General features: G+C 37.0%; 1 protein-coding gene across 1 annotated transcript in view; it reads right to left on the bottom strand.

Annotated features, from left to right (window-relative positions):
- The window catches only part of LOC131064277 (C2 domain-containing protein At1g53590), a 126,487-nt gene that overhangs the window by 104,753 nt on the left and 936 nt on the right, over positions 1–20,798 (bottom strand). The gene's annotated exons all lie outside the window — the stretch shown is intronic.

Raw genomic sequence — 20,798 nt, 5'->3', positions numbered from 1 at the left:
GTATGCTGATAACTTAGGATCTGGCAATGTAGTTCTTGACTTAATTCTAACAAGACTTTCTAAAAAAGGACAAAAGGGAATAGGGTTCAGGAAATCTATTCTAAGCCTAGGAATGTAGGAAATGATGAACAAATTTAGTGGAATCAAACCAGGCAAGGTCTCACCATCAAGTCGAACAGATTTTGACACGAGCTTAGTGCAATCATCTAAGGGGTATCTCATAGATTTTCAAATTACTACCATCAAGCATTGAAACCGTCCAAGTTGATGCATAACAATGGATATGTAATAATCAAAGTTAAGTTTGCATAAATTTCCAGTTGACCACGCACGGCACACTTACAATCAGCAAGAGGCTAATGGTAGGGATTAATAGATTCCACACAAATATACTCAACAATTCTTTCATTCAATCTAACAAACATTGAAAGCAAATTCTAATCTAACTTGGAGGAATTGAGAACCTTAAATGCAAAACAACACTTGAAAAACCAAATCACCATCAAGTCGAACAATGATTTATATTCAAAAGTTGCAACATATACCAACAATTCTACAAAATCTCTCACTTACAAATGAGAGGCAATGGGGTTTATATAGAGTCTCATACAAAATGGATGGCTCAGATTGATTCAAGATTAACGGCCAAGATTACAAGATAAAACCCTAATTAGGGTTTGTTACAACCACCGTTACATTAGCCAGTAAGAAACGAGGGTAAGCAAGATAAATAATATTTCATGTAGTGCCATGTGTCACCTATTCCCTCCTTGAATGAATGTTGAATTGGCACCCTTTGATTGAACAAATGGTGACTAGGATGCCACCTCAACTTGCCTTATACACTTAATCAATTTGCCTTGAACATTCTTCTTCTTCATAATGTTTGGAATTCCTTATGATACTTTGCATTCCATCCTTATGTTAAGGAATTCCTTGGACTATTTCCTCCCAAATGTACTTTGATATTGGAATTCCTTGATGTAGTTCCGGATTTCATAATGTGGAATCCTTTGTGCTTATGTCTTGAACTTGCTTTCCTTCATTTGTTCATCATCAAGGTGAAGTCCTCTTCATGATTGATCTAGTCCTCATCTTCACCTTTGGAAATCATTGTCTTGAAATCCTCAACCAATCCTTGAAGTATTGATCTTCCTCATCCGCATTTGTTGTGTTGTCCTTGCAATATGCATCCTCCTTCAAGCCTTGATCATCATGCTTCCTTTCCTCGTAACAATCCTCCAAAACAAACAAGCATTGAATCAAATACCCATGTGATAAACTTGATTTCAACCTTGGAGGGAAATCCATCCGCATATGGACGGTTTAGTCCTCAAATCATTTGCATTATCCCTGTTCATTTCTTCACTTGGTGGAAATTCGATGCCTATCTGGACAACTTCCTTCCTTTGAAATTCTGCCCTTCAATGGAAATCCGACCCCCATCCAGACTCATTGTCCTTGAAAATCTTGTGTTGATTTCATCACCATTCGATGGAGTGGAAATCCGAACACCATCAAGACTTTGTTCCTGACATTTGTCCCAACATGTGTTAAGTAATCTTAGAAAATTGTAACACCAATTCTGGAAAATATGAAGGTACGGATTGAAATCTAGAAAATTCTCCTCAAGGAAACCTGATTTTCAAACATAGGATATGTCTGATTGCAATAAGCAAGTCTGAAGACACCCCTGTAAACTCAGAAAATCAAGTATTTGGAGCCCTAAAATGAATGTCCAGGTCTAGAAATATCACTTGGAGGTCTGAAAATACTCAGAAAGTGACTGAAAAATGTTGCATCAAGTCTGATTTTTTAAGGACTGAGTCTGAATACGGCCTCCAATGTCTGAAAATACTCAAAAATTGGTGTATTGAAGTCTGATTTTCTGATTCTTAAGTTTGAATACACCCTCTGAAAGTCTGAAAATGGCTCCAAAAAGTCTGAAGACAATCTGAAAATGATGAATATTAATGGCTGGAAGTAGTCACAGCCATGTCACATGCTTGCATTTGAATTATTTCACCTTCCAAAACTTAGAAATGGTCACATCTAGCCACAACAATATAGTTGGAAGTGAAGTTTCAGTCTGAAGACAACCTGGTATACTCAAAAAAATATCATAATTAATGCTCGGAAGCATACCACAATTCTGAAAAATGCTTCCAAAAAAGGTGTCCAATGGACACTTGGGCAAAAATCACCCAGCTAGGACCTTCAATCTGCCTTCAATCAGCCACTTAGCCATCACCATCAGCACTTGTAATGTTATTTTAATGCTGGGCAGGCATACTTAAACACATTTTCACCTTGAAACTTCACCACACAAGCAATGTGGGATAAAACTTTGCCTTTAGAGCCTGCCTGGAAATTTGCATTAGAAAAATAATTAATTATTAAATGATCATTGCAAATCATTAAATAATTGTTGTTATTTTTTAAATAATCGTCAACACTTGTAAAAACAATTAATTTTGGGTCAATTTATTTAAAATATTTTAAAATTTAGATCAAAATGGACCCTTGGGGGTAAAATCACCCCATGTTGGGATAAAAATCCCAATGAAAACTTATTAAAAATCATTGAAAATGCCTTTGGGGGAAAATCGACCCCTATCTAGACAATTATCTAGACTTAAAAATCATCAAAATCATCATGGTGGAAATTCACCTAAGGTCTGGAATCGCAAATCCACACAAAAATCCTTAAAATCTCGTCATAAATGCACTGGTGGAAAATCGATAGGCATCAAGAATCATCATTATAGTCCTCATTAAAGTCATCCGCAGTCCTGGTGGAAAATCGTGGGTTGTCAAGAAAAATTCCCACACACAGTCAAATTTTGAGCATCCTAGTGGAAAATCGCCCCATGTCTGGATAATGAGTGGGGGAAAACTCAAGATCACTCTAACATTTTGACATTTTAAACACATGATCCTATTCAAAATTGAAAAATCCTCTCATAAGCAAAGGCAAACACTAGGAAAATAGGCAAAGCTTCTACTCTAAAAAGCGAAAAGTGGGGGTCCCCATTTGCAATGGGGCAATGTGTGAAGACATCACAACAGGACTTAGCACAACTTAAGCAAGATGGAAAAGTAGAAGACTAAATAGTGGAATTTCAAAGACCGGCTGTAATGGTTCCTGATGTAACTCAAAAAAGACTCCTAGTGTTGTTTGTAGAGGGCTTAGCTGAACCTCTTATGGGTTTAGTAAGGGCTTTTAATCCAAATATATTACAAGAGGCCATCACTAGAAACTTTAACCTAGAGGAGTCAGTGGTAAAGGACACCTGGATTTCTAAGAAAACAACCCCCCCCTTTTCTTCCCAGAAGGTCTTTTCAAAAGAATACACCACCTCCTAAAGCAACACCTTCCAAGACTAGTCAAGCAGAAGTATCTAAGAACGAGCTGCAAAGAAGGAAATTAAGTTTTAGCTTAAAAAATTTGAAAGTGTTTGGATTTGTGCTTTTTACCCTTTCAAATTGTTGAATCTGTAGAGCTTCTTGTAGCATAATCTTGGAAGCATCTATTGAATCTGTGTTTTCCTCCATTATTTTCTGAACTACTTTTCCGTCCTCTTCAATTAGCTTTGATCAACTAGTATATTTTTGGAGTCCTTATATGTTCAATAGATGCGACTATAAATCAAATTGTTCCCCTGTTTAATTGAAATTAAACTAATCTGTTTTATACTATAAAGTTCTCACTCCACTTAAATATCTTATCACTTTCAAACTCTGATTTCTTTGGTAGTCGTTAGTTTTATATGAGAATGTTTCTGTGGAGATTTTGCTTTGTTTTAGTCTATCACTTTCATATCATAAAAGAACGGTTGTTTATTTAAGCAGTGCGTTCTCCTTAAAAATCTATTTGTAGAGAATGCTTATAGGAAGGTAAAAAGCGGTAGATGGAGACAAGTATTGTCAAGTGATGTTCTCAAATTACATTAAAACAATTAATAGAATTACGGAAAGGAAAACATGAACACACCACTTTCTGAAACTAACTTTTACATGACAGATGCTGTTTGAAATGCGTTCCAAATTTCTGTAAGCAATGCATATGAAAATGTACAGAATTAACTGAATATTTGCCTATGTTTGGTGTTTTACTAGACTATAAACATTAACTGTTCAGAACATCAAATGAGACTAATAAAGTATCCATGCCTTCAAACATTCTTGTTGCCTTTGATGTCAAACTCTACAGTAAAATCATTTGGATTCAGTAGCTCCAGCCATGAAAGACTGAAAAAAAATACTTTTGCAGATTTGAATCTCTATCATACTACCATGTCAGAAAGACTTTGTGCAGACACATTGTATATAACTTTTGGTTACAACAAAGGTTAAATGCAGCTGGTGAGCAGCTGAAACCAATGGTGGAATTTATTGCTTCAAATGGCACTTGGCAAAAGAAGTAGCCAATAACACCACCACTTGCATAAAATGCCTTGCAAATGTCACATATAGGCAAAACAAGCTCTTCAAGTGATTTTTGAGAGTAGGGCAAAAAAGGAAAGAACCAGAATTAAAATAGATTCAAATTCTACAGATGCTAGAAGTAATCACTTGGATAAGGAAGATAGTGATGAGATTTGGCAGTGTGTATGTGAAACCAATAGGAATAAAAGTAATTTCCTGGAAAAATGATAGTGTAAATGTTGTTGTACTCGGTGAACCTATGGGAGGGTATACCAAAATCAGTCACAAGGGCTGGATTTGTAGTAATTAAATGGGGTATACCAAAATCAGTCACAAGGGCTATCATGTTGGCATTCAAGAGCACATTACTGAGTTTTAAAGCATAATATTTAAGCCTTGGCAAATTAATGTCAGGGCTGCTTAACTGTACAGTTAAAAAAAATTGATATAGAGAGCACATTGTTTCAAATTTGGAATTACATTATTGTCACGCCTAGAAGTCACTACTTCACAGACTTGATTGAATTTTGATCTCAATTACTTCACAGGCTTAGCTAATATTTGATCTCAGACTTAGAAAGCTATTTGGTAACTGCCCTCTTAAAAAATTAACTGAATATTTGCCTATGTTTGGTGTTTTACTACACTATAAACATTAACTGTTCAGAACATCATAAGAACCTAATAAGGTATCCATGCCTTCAAACTTTCTTGTTGCCTTTGATGTCAAACTATACTGTAAAATCATTTGGATGAGGTATCTCCAGCCATGAAAGACTGAATAAAAATACTTTTGCAGATTTGAATCTCTGTCATAATGCCATGTCAGAAAGACTTTGTGCAGACACATTGTATATAACTTTTGGATACAACAAAGGTTAAATGCAACTGGTGAGCAGCTGAAACCAATGGTGGAATTTATTGCTTCAAATGGCACTTGGCAAAATAAGTAGCCAATAACACCACCACTTGCATAAAATGCCTTGCAAATGTCACATATAGGCAAAACAAGCTCTTCAAGTGATTTTTGAGAGTAGGGCAAAAAAGGAAAGAACCAGAATCAAAATAGCTTCAAATTCTACAGATGCTATAAATAATCACTTGGATAAGAAAGATAGTGCACATGAATTTTTTGGGGAATTAGGGTCAACACCTTCTCCTACATCATGTGGCCCAAATACAGATGCAGGAAACATTAATTTGTTCTTCACACCTCATACTACACCATGATCACAAACCACTTTGGAAAGTACAAGATGGAGGAAGAATGGCAATTAACAAGCAAAGAAGGCGATTGCATATTTCTGGTACTACTCTAGCTTGACATTCCATGTTGTCCAGTCTCCATATTGGAAAGGTATGGTGGATGCTATTGCAACTACAAGTCCTCGGTTTCAAGACCCATCTTACCATACATTAAGGGCTGGTATGCTCAATGATGTAGAGTATAAGATGTGAAGAATGTTGTTAATGAGCATCGACTATAGTGGGCAAAGAGTGGTTGCACCATAATGTCAAGTGGATGGACAAATGGGAAAAAACAAAACCCTCATCAACTTCTTTGTCTCTTGTGATATTAGCATGATATTTTTGACATCTGTGGATGCATCAGATCTACAACTCCAATATTCGAGAAGTTTGACCACATGGTCAAAGATCTACGCTCGGAATATGTGATTCAGTTTATTACAAAGGAGACTCCTAAAGGACAAATAGCCCTCTATGTTTTATACCCCATATGCAAACATTGCCTTGATCTAACCCTAGAGGGCATTTAAAAAATTAAATGGGTTAAGGAGGTAATAGCAAAAGGCTTGCACAGTTACCGAATTCATCTATAATCACCCAAGGGTTTTGTGTATGATGTGCTCTTTCACAGAGGGCAAGGAGTTAGTTTAACCAAGGGTCACAACATTTGCAACACACTTTTTTGCACTACAAACTCTTTGCCAACAAAAAATGAATTTGAAACAAATATGTTTCAAACGAGTGGATGGAATCTAGCTCCACAAATCAAGTAAATGGAATAGCAATGGTTGAGTACATTTATTCTACTTGTTTTTGGGATGTGGCTGAACAAGTTGTAGAATTTTAAAATCCTCTAGTAAAAGTATTGAGACTAGTGGATGGGAATAAATCCCCCATGGGATATTTGTGTGAGGCCATGGATAGGGCCAAGGAGGTGATGAGGGATATGATGGAAAATAACAAGGATAGGTATATGCCATTTGTTGGAATACTCAGACCACTGAGGGGATGGGGGGGGTGTGAATCAGTGGTCTATAAAACTACTTTTTGCAAGCACAAGCTTATCAAGTAACAAGAACATATATCTGATCACTGCATAACACTCAATCAACATAGAAGCATATATCAATCTATAAATCAGTTGAATTACACATGCACACCATAACACAAAGATATATGAGTGGAAAAACCCTTGAAGGGTAGAAAACCACTCTAAAAATAACTTGAATAAGCCTCACCGGCAACCTCACTAGTTAAAATTTCAGGGCACCAACCCCTTACAATTTTAGGAGCACCAACCCCTTCATACAAATCAAAACAGTTACAAAGGGTTAATCTATTTCACTACAAATCATTGATTACACTGCCTTTATCTGCAACACAAAACTAAATATGAACAATCTGTTTATGCAAACATTGATACCAAAGATTACAGCTCTGTCATACACACTACTATCATGTCAACATGTTCTTTACTAGGGTTTCTCAAACAAGATAATCAAAACACCAGTCAACTCCTTATCTCTGCAATTAACAGATATACAACATACATTTTGTTGTATTAAAACATTAACATTCTGTAATGATCTTCATACAATCTGCAAAGGAATGATTCTTACTTTCACCGCACATTCCAACCAGCCTCTTTCGAGCAAGATTTCATCACTTGGTAAACCTTCATTGAGTAGTTGAAAAGTCTGCTATTCGAAGAACTGAACCAGCAACCACCCTTCAAAGATTTTGTCTTAGTAACTAACCATTGGTATTTGAAAATTTGTAAACTCAATATCACACCCAGCAAACACCAACCTTTGGAATTACCATAATGATTAATATTCGATACTGTGTTGTTTAAGCCAAACAATAAAGTTTCGGTCACCATGAATATGAAGTTCCTATCGTTGTAACCGCTTTCTGTCACAAGAACTTGTCGCCAAAGTGACAAGACCTAGAAACTTACGTTGCAAGACTTTTGCTATAAACTTCAACTGACATGTCTGCACTAAGACTTCAAGAGAACATAATACTGAGGTATGCACTGCATCTTGACAACCATTTATTCAATTTTATCCTGATGATGAGAAGACATTCATTTCAAAGACTGCACTGCTATACAATACCTTGGACAACATTAAACTACTTTGCAATGCAATTGTTAAAACAAATGGTAAAGCTCTGAAATCCAAACCTCAACTTTTCAATCTTAATAAGAATGTTTCTTACGCACTCCAAACTCATATCTTAAACTTTCAAGACTTGCATACACATTTCACATGCTACAAGACTTTTAGACTCTGATGAGCATCAACATTTGTATTAATCTTTGTTAACTACAACATCTCTTGTTGACAACTCCTTGACAACACTGTTGACATCAATGACAAACCAATGCCAACATCATTATAGGACATAGTTGATTGAAGGTGGGGTCAACAGATGTACTCTCCTCCCCATGATGCAGAGATACTATCTCAACTCAACGTTGTTCTATAACTCTTCATTCAGACATGATGATGCTAAGATCACACAAGGCTTGTTCATATGCATGGATTAAATGTTTATTACCTTAGAAACACTACAAGCAGCTATGGCAAAGTTGCCAATGTACAAGCAAGCAAAGGGATTTCTCTCATTTAAGGCTATTGTGGAAGGCAAGAAGACCTTCAAACTACGTAGGCTCTATAAACTTTTGGCAATCTCTGTTTTGTAGACATGTACGTTAAATGTGTTAAGATTTTACAATATTCTTACATGATATCATCTCCATATAATATGTCTTTCACCGCATAGCCATGCAATTCATCTGCTTGTGAGCGTACTTGGAGTGTTTTTTAACACATACCTTCCAAGAAATGCAACTGTCTAACACAACAACAAATGAATGACTTGGTGTTTGTACACCACAACATCCAATTGAAGCTAAAGAAAGCTCAAGGTTAGACTTTTAATATACTTGCAGTCAAGACTGTAATTGTATTCATTATGTTTTTCATTTGTAAGGCCAAGACTAATTTCTACATGGACAAATTCAAGTGCTAGTGAGGACGAGGAGCCAATTGCCCTTGATAAGATTGATCCAAAGTCTAAGTGGATTGTTGCAAATGATTACTTTCTTGAGCCTAAGGACTTTGAGATCCTAACGGATGCCAACTTGGATACTCATGAGACTGAACGACATAGGAGATACTCTCACCCAAGGGCTTCATCATCAAGACCTACAACCCTCTAGCATAGCTCTAATTGTAGTAGCAAGAGTCATTAGCAGCATTTGATTTTTTGGAGCTTTGTACTTAGTCTATAGGTTGACTTTGGACAAATTTTGTCAACTGTCACCATCTAGTTATTATTTATGCACTATGAAGTATGTTTTTTGCAATGCAATTTAATCGGCAATATGAATATAAACAAAAAAAATCTATTATGTATAATTCATGGGTTAAATTCTCTTTTTTATTTGCTCTCTATATCTCTATGCTATGGAAACGCCATTACATTTTGAAAAAAAAAAATACTGTCTCTTTTTCAACAATTTTTTATGTTTTTTTTTTTTTAATAAATTTGATTTTTACCCCATTTTTGCAAAAAAATCTTATACTTTTGATTTGCTGATTCTTTCTCCAAACAGTTTGTGCTGCTATGATAGACATCATAAGCTGTGTTGATTAGATCAGATGCAAGTTGTATGTTGAAGTTGAAGGTTCTCAATCCATATCATTCATATATTGAGATTAAAGTCCTAGTTACTGAGTTGTTGCTCAAATCTGGGCATATGAGATTGATGTCTCTAGTGGGTTGGTGCTCACAAGTACATTAAGGGGATTGGTGTCTTTGATAGGTAGGTGCCTACTTAATCATTGTAAGTGATTCATTATTTTGTGAGGCTGGATTTGGGTAGTAGATCCAAGCAGCCGTTCTCACCGTGGTTTTTCCCATCTTGGGTTTCCACATATATCTAGTGTCCATTGTGTGAATGTGTGTTGATGTATGTGTTCTAACTGATACATCATTAAGCAATTTAAGTTAAGTGCATTTGGTAATTTTTTTTCATTGCTTGGAGAAGTTACTTCTGGTAATTAATGTTTAATTTGAGTGAAATTTGGATATACTGATTGTAATGTCCCCTTTTGGGATATTCCTTTATTTTGCCCTAGAATCACCAAATGCAATATGAAGTATATTTAAGAAATGTAACTTGCCAACTTTGATGTCTTGATCTAAGGCCGACAATCAAGTTAATTATCATTCTAATATCCTTGAAAGATTGGAATGCATATAATCATCAATTTGTTGAAGAGATTCCTAACCACCATTGTAAATTACCTAATGTGTATGTGAGATTCAATAAGACTTCCCCTAAAAACCCATCTACATTGTGGAGTACCTTGGAAGATCACATAAGGCGCCTCGAGCATATCCCTTTCCATCAAGCCCAAAAGCACGGAATGACACATGCCATTCGGCCTCCTAGCCCCAACCAAGGTTGGTGTACCTGATGGAACTCAGTGCTACTTGCATTTCTTATCATGTGTTTCATTGTCCCCTCCATAATGAGATGGTTGGTTGGATAAAGTATTAAGCAATCTTCACTATAATTTATTATGTATAATATCATAATAGCAAAGATTGAAATATATTAATATATATTAACAACACTGTGTTAATTTCTTATTATTATATATTATTATAAGACAAGATATCCAGATCAGAATTCTATTCCTTATGCATTGTACCAAATACTTTGAGATATATAACTCTGCTGACTATTTGTTTAACTCTGAAACTTCTTGTGTTGATTTTCCCTCCTCCTTGAATGCCGAACTTCCATATATATCTCTTCCTTGGGATGGAAGAGTCATGTTCTTCCATAGTCCACATCTCTTCCCTCTAAGGTGGCGTCTCCCCCTTGGTAACTGTTGCCTCTAACTACCGCTGATTGTTATTAATTTAATTACTATAAAGCTGCACTGTGTTGTATGAAAGCACTCCTTGTAATGCCCCTGCCTAGGCAGTATGAATATTTGAGATAGAAGTCAGCATATTCAAGACAGCGACTATATTCTAATTGACAGTGATTATGCCCAGAAAGCAATCAAGGTAAAGCAGATCAGAAGGTAGCAGAGTCAAGGTAGCAATCCTAATGTTAAATTAATTAGTAAGAGACACGTGGAAGAGACACCGTTCTTTGGAAAGAATGGTAACGGCCTAAGTTGCTGATTCCGGTTAGGGCTCGGGTTCGAGTTCGAGATTTGGGTTCACAGGTTTGGCCAAAACAAATTTGGGGGTTTTGGGTTCGTTAGTACAAAAACATATAAAAATAAAAAGATATATACAGATATGCAATACACCACTATGCTAATAATCAAATAACATAGCAAAATACACCACCATATTAATAGTCAAAACTCGATTGTCATGATGTATATACCAAACCGATGGGTTCTGATGTGTGAACATGGTAGCATAGTTGCTGCCTCTTGGGGATGTTATTCATTTCATCTTGTGGAGTCTTGACCTGGAGGTGGAGCATTGATGAGTTTTGCATGGGGAAACTCAAGAAAAACACATGTTTTGATGGGCTGTACAGTTCCAGGCATGTTGTTTCTCACTTTCAGCAGCAAATCACAAGCAGACCTATAGGTGGTTGTTTAGTGCAGCAAACTGAATGTTTTCATTCCTTCAATGAGTCTTGGTATGAGTTGGAGCTAATATTCGAGGTGCTGGTAGAGGTTTAGGCTTTCTAGAGTGTTGTTGATGAATTTGGAAATTAGCCGGGTGAGCTTACTTACTTTCCTACCTGATACAACCATATCCTTTACTGGTCTATAGCTGTCCATTCCTGCATTTGGAGGCATCTATTTAATGTTGAGTGTGTTCAAAAACTTATTGCAGACTTGTAACTCACTATTTGCTGCATATTGGAGACTTTGAGGCTAGGTTACCGATTCGGGTACGGATTCGCAGATTTGACAAGAAAAAAAATTCTTAAGTACGGGTATAGGTACGTCCGTACATAGATATATGTTCAAACATCAAAATTATATATGTTTTGATGCATTAGATGCATCATAAGGGGCGAAACTAGGGTTTAGATGTTTTAAAAATATTGAAAAAGGTGTTTTTTTAAATTGTTTTGGGTGTTTTTATGACCCATGGGCGAAATTAGGGTTTAGGTGTTTTGGGTGTTTTTATGACCCATGGGCCCCGTTTTTGGGAACCCACGGGCCTTGGTTCTCCCGGGTTCTCCTTGGGCAGGACCCGGGTAGGACCCACGAAGAACCCAACCACCTGGGCAGGACCCGGGGAGAACTAGAACCAGGCAAGAACCAAGACCCGGACCCAGCCCATTTTGCCAAGAACCGGTATCTTAGCTTTGAGGATGTACCTTGAAGCATGAATGCCCTAAGGGGGTGCCATACAATTCATAGCATCAACTAAATTTAACATATCAGACCTTTTTGGCAAAAAAACACTTTAAAAAGGTTAAAAATTTTGACTTCAATGCCAAATTCAAATTCTCCAAAATTCTACCTAGGTTCTTCTTGGGTTCACAGGGCCAAACCCATAGGCTATGGGCAGGACCCTATCCGAACCCAGAGGGAACCAGACCAGGACCAGGGGGGTCAACCTGCAGAACCCAATAACTTTGGAAACCGCCTAACAGACACAACCTTTCAACGAAATAGAAGGGTATTTAAGAAGAAGGCATCATTCCAAAGACATCAAACAGAAAAACAAAAAGAGAAGTAAATTGAAGAAGAACAAGCAATCATTTGGAGAAGAGCATCCATAGGATCAAACATCTACAGCAATCATCCAATCAGGCAAAGATTATTGTGAACAGCAGAGACAAGCAAAGGATCAGACCTGTAATAGATCAGATCCAGATTCCTCATGTCTAACAACTAATAGCATTAATAACTATTGTGTGGGCAAAGTCTAGGGTAAATCAAGTAGGCATTACAATTGGTATCAGAGCAATCCTTCTTGCCATCCTGTGATAGGGAGTTGATGCAACCCAGCCAAAGGGCTCAAAGGGCTTTGGAAAGAGAGGGGGAAACTTGAATCTGCCAATCCTACACCAAACAACACAATGGGCGAACAAATGGGAAACGAATTGATGACCTTCATGGAGCAAACGACTCAAGCTATCATGGAACAAAATGAGAGAAATGAAAGAACAACCCAACTTCCCCTTCAAGACATTCAAAACATGAGTAGCAATAATTATTGACCCAACCAAACCAATGGGAAAGATGGCAACTCCAATCACTTCAAAAATAACATCTCACCAAGGGTATCAAACCCTAGACCAACAAGACCTTTGTTCCTACCTAGGGAAGAACACATAGAAGAGGAAAAAGCAAATATTCCAACCATGGATGATATTGATGAAATTGTGGAAGCATACTCAAAACTTATCCCGAATTTAGCAGAAATGTCTCTTTTAGGGATTATTGTGATGCTAAAATGCAAACTGTCTCTAGTAGGAAAAGAAAACAACCTAACAAGGATTTGAAACAAAGGATAAGTAAAATAAGCCATTCTAATTTTGATGGATCTAGGAAAGTCATGACACGTTCATGAGTCAAAAAGATGGACACCTACCTCTCGCTTAGTCCCATGACAAAGGAAGATGTTGTAAAAAATTTCATACTCTACTTGTAAGGAACAACCCACGATTGGTTGCATCATTGCCTTATTACCCAAGGCCACCAACTAATAACATATGATGAATTCACTCAAAAACTTATCCAGGTTTGATCAAAAACAACCCAAGTGGTACTTTAAGGAGCTAACTCAAATAAGTCAACATGGAACCATAAAAGAGTATGCCACTAAATTCCCAAACCTTTCAGTTATAGTACCCGAAGTATCTCAAAGTAGACTTGCCTACTTATTTGTCGAGGGATTAAAAGAAACTATTTGTGGATTAGTATGTGCCCTTGATCCTACATCTCTTGAGGATGCAATCCAAAAGCACTAAAATTGGACATCACACCTACAAAGAGCAAATACCATACAAAGCATCAACCTTATCCCCTCTATCTTACAATGAAAGAAAGGAGCTCATAAACAAAGGACTGTGTTTCCAATGTAAGGGAAAATGGGAACGTGAACATGATTGTAAATGAGAAAAACTTAAGAGATGACAAGAAGACCCAAAAGAGAAAGGTTTGTGCTTCAAATGCAAGGAAGAGTGGAAGCTAGGACACATATGTGGAAGCCATATACATATATAGAAGCAATGTCTGATGAAGAAGCAAAAGGAAATCCAAGTAAGAAAACAAGGCATGATGAGGACAATCTTAAAGGCATCCAATCAAAGGCAGAAAGGACAATAAACAAGTGGAGCTTTGTAGAGGACCCAATCTAGTAACTACGACGCCCTTATATCCTCAAGATCTGTGAGACATATTAAGTAAATGTTTGAAGCATATTGGGGCTAATTTATGACACGTTAATGAACATATGGGAGCAGCAAGATGGGTTTAAGTCTACTTTCTGACTCTAAATGGCTTATGAGTAGCAAGATGGGGTTAGGCCCACTTTTTCACTTTGAATGGCTTATGAGTAGCAAGATGGAGTTAGGCCCACTTTTTGACTCTAAGTGGCTTATGAGTAGCAAAATGGGTTTAGGCCCACTTTCTGACTCTAAATGACTTATGAGTAGCAAGATGGGGTTAGGCCCACTTTTTGATTCTAAATGGCTTATGAGTAGCAAGATGGGGTTAGGCCCACTTCATGACTCTAAATGGCTTATTAACAGCAAGATGGAGTTAGGCCCACTTTCTAGCTCTAAATGGCTTATGAATGGCAAGATGGGGTTAGGCCCACTTTCTAGCTCTAAATGCCTTATAAGTGACAAGGTGCGGTTAGGCCCCCAATATAGCTCATGGGGGTAGTAAGGCAGGGTTAGGCCCTCTTCCTATCCTCTGATGATTGACTATTGACTTAAAGGGATGAAGTGTGAATAGGGAAAGCAGATACAAGCAACCCACGAGGTAGATCAACCTGAGTGTGTGTCTAATGTGCCAGCTAGTGGGGCCAAGAGGGTAAGTGTCCACTCTTGGGCTTAGTGCAGGGAGGCTTTGGGTGAACTTATCATGCTTCCTCCTCCAAACCCTTCAATGCACTTGCATATTGCACATCCAAACACTTCTTTCTTTCTTCTTCCTACCTGCCTACAGGGTAACAATAAATCAATGGATGCATTCTAGTCAATAAAAGGGATCTAACAATACGTGTATCTGCGTGTATGCTCTGTGTCTGCATATATTCATGTGTATCCTTTGTGTTTTTATGTGTATGCTTCGTGTTTGGTTCAAACCTGATATGTTTTCGATGATTATTGTCAACATATTCCTATCATCATATTTCTATTTTCGATTTACTAAATACCAAAGTTTAAAAACTCGGACTCACCACGGACTTGGCAAACCAAAAATTTGGACTCGGACTCGGACTCGGACTCATGAAAGACTCGGCAAGTACTCGGCAAAAAAAAAAACCGTAGTTTTACAAAAAAACATAAAGAAATTAATGCATTTAGAGAACATAAGAGCCATAATTGAAACATTACACATGTCATATGATCTACAAACACGCAATATTTGAAATTTGAAATACTAAATCTAAATACCCAGATTTCTTCAATGCTAATTATGTTGTTATATGGAGCCTAATCAGACTCGGAGGTTAAATTTTCACTACTTCCATCAGCGTAGTTTCCCCCTATATTTTTCGAGGGGGGTTTGGGCGCAGCGCCCCCAAGTTGGGGTCAAGAAAAAAACCCTTCATGAGATATTTCACTCCCTCAATTACGCCAAATGAAGGCAAAAAAATTTTTAAAAACTCACTTTTAAAGCTTGCATGACGTTTTTTCTGGGTCGCGCGAGTCCATTTGAAAGACTCGCGAGTCCGTGCAAAAGACTCATGCGAGTCCTTGCAAAAGACTAGCGAGTCTTTCAGATGGACTCGCCTCGCGAGTCCTTGGTGAGTCGACTGGTGGCTCCCATGGACTCGCGACTCCACAAGTTTTAAAACTATGCTAAATACTAACCTTGCTTGAGGACAAGCAAATTCTGGGAAGGGCGGACTGTAATGCCCCTGCTTAGGTAGTATGAATATTTGCGACAGAAATCAGCATACTCAAGACGGCGACTACATTCTAATTGACAGCAATTATGCCCAGAAAGCAATTAAGTTAAAGCAGCAATGATAAGGTAGCAAATCAATTAAGAAATAACAATTGAGTCAAGGCACCGATCCTGTAGTGTTAAGAATTAATTAGTAAGGGACACCTGGAAGAGACAACATTCTTTGAAAAATGGTAACCACCTAAGACACACAACCTTTCAGTGAAATAGAAGGGCATTTAAGAAGAAGGAAGGCATCATTCCAAAGGCATCAAACAGCAGAACATAAAGGAAAGTAAATCGAAGAAGAACAAGCAATCATTTGGAGAAGACCATCCATAAGATCGAACATCTACAGTAATCATCCAATCAGGCAAGGATTATTGTGAACAGCAGAGACAAGCAAGGCATCAGACCTGTAATAGATCAGATCCAGATTCCTCATGTCAAACAACTAATAGCATTAATAACTATTGTGTGGGCAAATTCTAGGGTAAATCAAGAAGGGGGCATTACACTCCTTGTTAATGCATATCTTGATGAAACCTACACCTGTATTTTTCATCGACGCAGAATTATTTTCTTGGATCAGTATTCTCAGAAAATCGTGAAGTCTCACAAATGAGACGAAATTCTGATCAATGGTGTATTTTGATTTATTTGTTTCTGTTTACTGGTTAAAGGTTGTTAATAGGCAGGAAAATGACACTGATTCACCCCCCTTCTCAGTATATTGTGTGCCCTTCAAAACACATTGTGCTACTTTCTTACTTACCTAATTCATGGGAAAACTCGATAATGTCAATCGGTAGTAATGTTGTTTCACTAAAATTAGAGAATGTAATAGGCATTTTGTTAAGTGAAGAGATTAGAAAGAAGTCCATGGATGAAACCTCTCTTGATGCCCAAGTGTAAGAAGAAAGGGGGTAAGAAGAATAGGAATAAGAAGTCCAAGGGGAAGGGCAGGTCAAAATCTCCAAGTAAACCCAAAGTGAAATGTGGGAATTGTGGTAAGAAAGATTACATTAACAAGGATTGTAAGTCCAAGAAACAAGATGATTCTTCTAATAGATCCTCAAATAATGATAAATATAGTAGCGATGCTTTCATTTTTGTTAATGTCATTGATGATGACTCTTAGTTGATTGACTCAAGTGCATCTTATCATATGACACCTCATAGAAAGTGGTACTTTGAATACACAATGTGTAATAATATCTCTTTGAAGATGGTGCAAGAAAGGTGAAAGTATCCTTCATGGATGGAAGAGTAAGAACACTCTCAAATGTTATACATATTCCAAGTTTGGCTAGGAATATCATGTCTTATCAAAAATGATTAACTCTAAGATAAATATTACCTTTGATGGTAAAGGTGGCCGGTTGGCAAGTGACAACTTGGTGCTTGCTAAGACATTGTCTAAATATGCCAATAACTCAATCTGATTCAGGGTTGTTGTGGCATCTCAAAATGGAACAGTTGAGTGAAAAAGGTTTAAAAACCTTCGTGAATAAACATATGATAGACAGAATTATTGATTGTTCTGTTGGTATTGACTTTTGCAAACATTGTGTATCGGAAAGTATAATAGAGTGTGGTTTGTCTCTTGAAGTACAAAAGAGCAAAGGAGATTTTGAAGGTGATACACAATTATGTTTTTGGTCCTGTGGATATAGTCCATTGGTAAGTCTTTGTATTATGTATCATACATTGATGATTATACTAGGTACCCTTGGATGTTTTCTTATAGAGAAAAACTGAGGCATTTCTCAAGTTTAAGGAGTTTAGAGCTTTGATTTTAGGATAAATAAAGGTCTACTCAAAAAAATTGAGACGTTCTGCAAACACAATGGAATTGTGAAGCAAAAGATAACTCTTTAAATATCGCAACAAAACAGAGTGGCTGGAAGGTCAGATAGAACCTTGCTAGATCAAATTAGAAGTATGTTAAGTGGTGCTGGTCTAGGACAGTAGTTATGAGCTGAAGCAATAAGCACCACATGCTACTTGAAAAACAAGTCTCCTACTCCTGTACTAGAAAACAAGATACCATATGAAATGTGGACTGACAAAAAACCAACTGTAACACAATTGAAAGTGTTTGGATCTGAGGCATTTGTTCAGGTGCCAAAGAAAAGGTGATCTAAGTTGGATTTCAAGGCAAAGGGCTGTATTTTCATTAGGTTCACTGAACAGGTAAAGAGTTATAACCTTTGGGATCCTTAAAACAACGAAATTCCACCAGATTTTAATCGTGTTTTTGATCTAACCTACAGTCTGATAGTGAACCAAGTTATGTGGAAGAAGCTCTCACTTCCAAAGTGAAGAAGTATTGGAAGAATGCTATGGAAGAGGAGATGTTGGCACTAAAGTAGTGCAAGACTTGGGGCTTGGTAGATTTGCTTGAGAAGAGGAAACCCATTGGCTGCAAGTGGGTGTTCAAGAAGAAATTCAGGGTAGATGGATCACTTGAGCAGTACAAGGCATGTTTGGTGGCAAAGGGATATTCCCAAGTAGAGAGAATTGACTTTTTGTGAAATCTCTTCTCCAATAGCCAAGTTGAGCTCCATTAGGATGTTGTTATCCATAGCTTATGGCATATGATTTTGAGATTAAACAGATGGATGTGAAGGCAACATTCTTTTATGGTGACTTTGAGAAGGAAACATACATGTACAGCTTGAAAGATTCAAAGAAAAAGGTAAAGAGAAACTAGTTTGTAAGCTAAAAGGGTCATTGTATGGATTAAGACAATTCCCATGTATGTGGAACCAAAAGTTTGACTCATATGTGTTAGAAATGACTTTTACTAGAGGTGATATTGATCATTGTGTGTATTACAAACAGGTCAATGGTCACAATTTGATAATTGTTTTATATGCTAATGATATGTTAATCATTGGAAACAATAAGACATTAATTCAGGAACTTAAAGCTCAATTGTCTTGTAAGAATTGTTTGAAATGAAGGACTTAGGTATTGCTTGCTAGATACATACTTGGTATGGGATATACAGGGATAGAACCAACACAAATTTGTAACTAAACCAAAGTATCTTAAAACTGCTTTGCAAAGGTTTGGGATGTAGGACCTGTTTTGTATAGGTTTGGGATGCTGGACAAGAAACCAATTTACTGGATTCTAGCACATAAAATCATAGTGCTTGCAATTGCATGCATCTAACCAAGAAGAAAATGCATTTTGATAAGAAATCCAAGAAGTAAAATAAGTACTATTTAAGCATCAGTGGTCTAAATACGACTATTAAAAATTGTAATAAGACAAATCTAGAACACACTAAAGATTATTCCCACAGTATCAAATAACCAAAACTCAGAGGTACTGAGAAAAATGCCCTAAATTCCAAGTTGATTCCTTAATCTGCCATTTACTTGTTGTCCACATTATTTTATCTTGTCACGTCTGTGACAATGTGCCTACACCATCAGACAACAGATCGGTTACATTTTGAGGTCTATGGCAAGCAAGGAGTGGCATTGATTGCATATTGTAACAAATAAGCACTTGTAACGCACAAAGCCAAAGCATCCTTCATGGGAATGTGAACTATAGTAATGCAAACCACTTCTGAAACATTACTCTTGCCTAGTTAATTTTCAATGTTTGCCACCTAAGGTGAAGGGAAGCTTAAATTTTTTCTTACAATCTAATCAATACCATGTGCTGTTGCGGAGTATTCATGCCAACATTCATATAAAAAAAGACTATCATATCACCATTATCCTGCATAAAAATTGTCACCAAGAGAACCTCACTAAAGATATAGTTTATGTTCGATCATACTTTTTTTAATAATGATGGTAACATGACCATAACAACCTTGCTGTATAAGCACAAAAGCTGACAGTGAGGTATGGATAGTTGATGTTTGTTGGTCCCCACTTACACTATTTGGAGCCATATCTAGAATTGTTCCATAAGAAAATGTGGCATGTGAAATTTTACCACGCAATCCATCAGGATTACTTGCTAGCTATATTAATAATGAAATAGAAATGTACAAAGTACAAAAAATGTCTTATGGAGAGCTTCTCGAGGAAACACGAGATTCACTTAGGCACATGAATTGACAAAAGTCAACCTTAATAATGGGATGAATCTCTCTACAGAAAATTGGTGGCCTATGCAGAATAATTTAAAACCCAAAATATTTCTAAAAAAAATGAAGTAAATTTACCAATATTGCCAGCAAGCAAGCAAACCCCTACGCATCTCCATCATTTCAAACCCAAGATGCTTCTGAGAAAGGAAATCTGGATTTATCACTATTGACTACAACTAGACAAACCCCTAGGTATCCACATATCCTGCTATCGGATCAAATATAAATCTCAGTACTTGTTCCTTGCTCCCTCCCCACATCGTTTTTAGACTTTCTTACCTTTGGTAATTGGAATCCTTCTAAAACTTTACTATTAAGTTTTAGTATTTTTTGTTCCCATTAAACTAATTTAGGTATTTGCACGCTTTCACATGATTTCTTTCTTCTTTATCTCTCAATATATGAATGTATGTAGATGTGTGTGTACTTTCTATTTTCCACCGCCGAAGTCAGAAACTCTAGTACTCCTGGGGACAGAAATAGTACGTGTACCTCTTACATACGATCCAGAAGACCAGCTAGAAGGGCCTATATGCCATTCATACATGATATCACTGAGCCACCCTCAAGCCCCGAAGCCTTTGCATCTTGCAAACTCGGATATTTAAGAGAAATGGAAAAGTATGCATTTATCACTCCACTCGTTAATTTTAGGTTTTCTAATCTTTGGTTGTTGAAATTATTCTAAAGCTTAAAAATTGACTTGCTCTATGTTCTTGTCCACTGAGTTACTTTAGTTGTTTGCAGACTTCCCCGTGATTTTTTTCTTCCTTCTCTCTGTATGTATGAATGTCTGTAGATGTATGTGTCCGTGTATTTTCCACTAAAATGAGAAACTCTAGTAATCAAAATTGTACGTGTAC

Source organism: Cryptomeria japonica, chromosome 1, assembly GCF_030272615.1.
Source record: "Cryptomeria japonica chromosome 1, Sugi_1.0, whole genome shotgun sequence".
Lineage (NCBI taxonomy): Eukaryota > Viridiplantae > Streptophyta > Pinopsida > Cupressales > Cupressaceae > Cryptomeria > Cryptomeria japonica.
The sequence above is the reverse complement of the archived record's forward strand: the minus strand, read 5'-3'. Positions and strand labels throughout refer to the sequence as shown.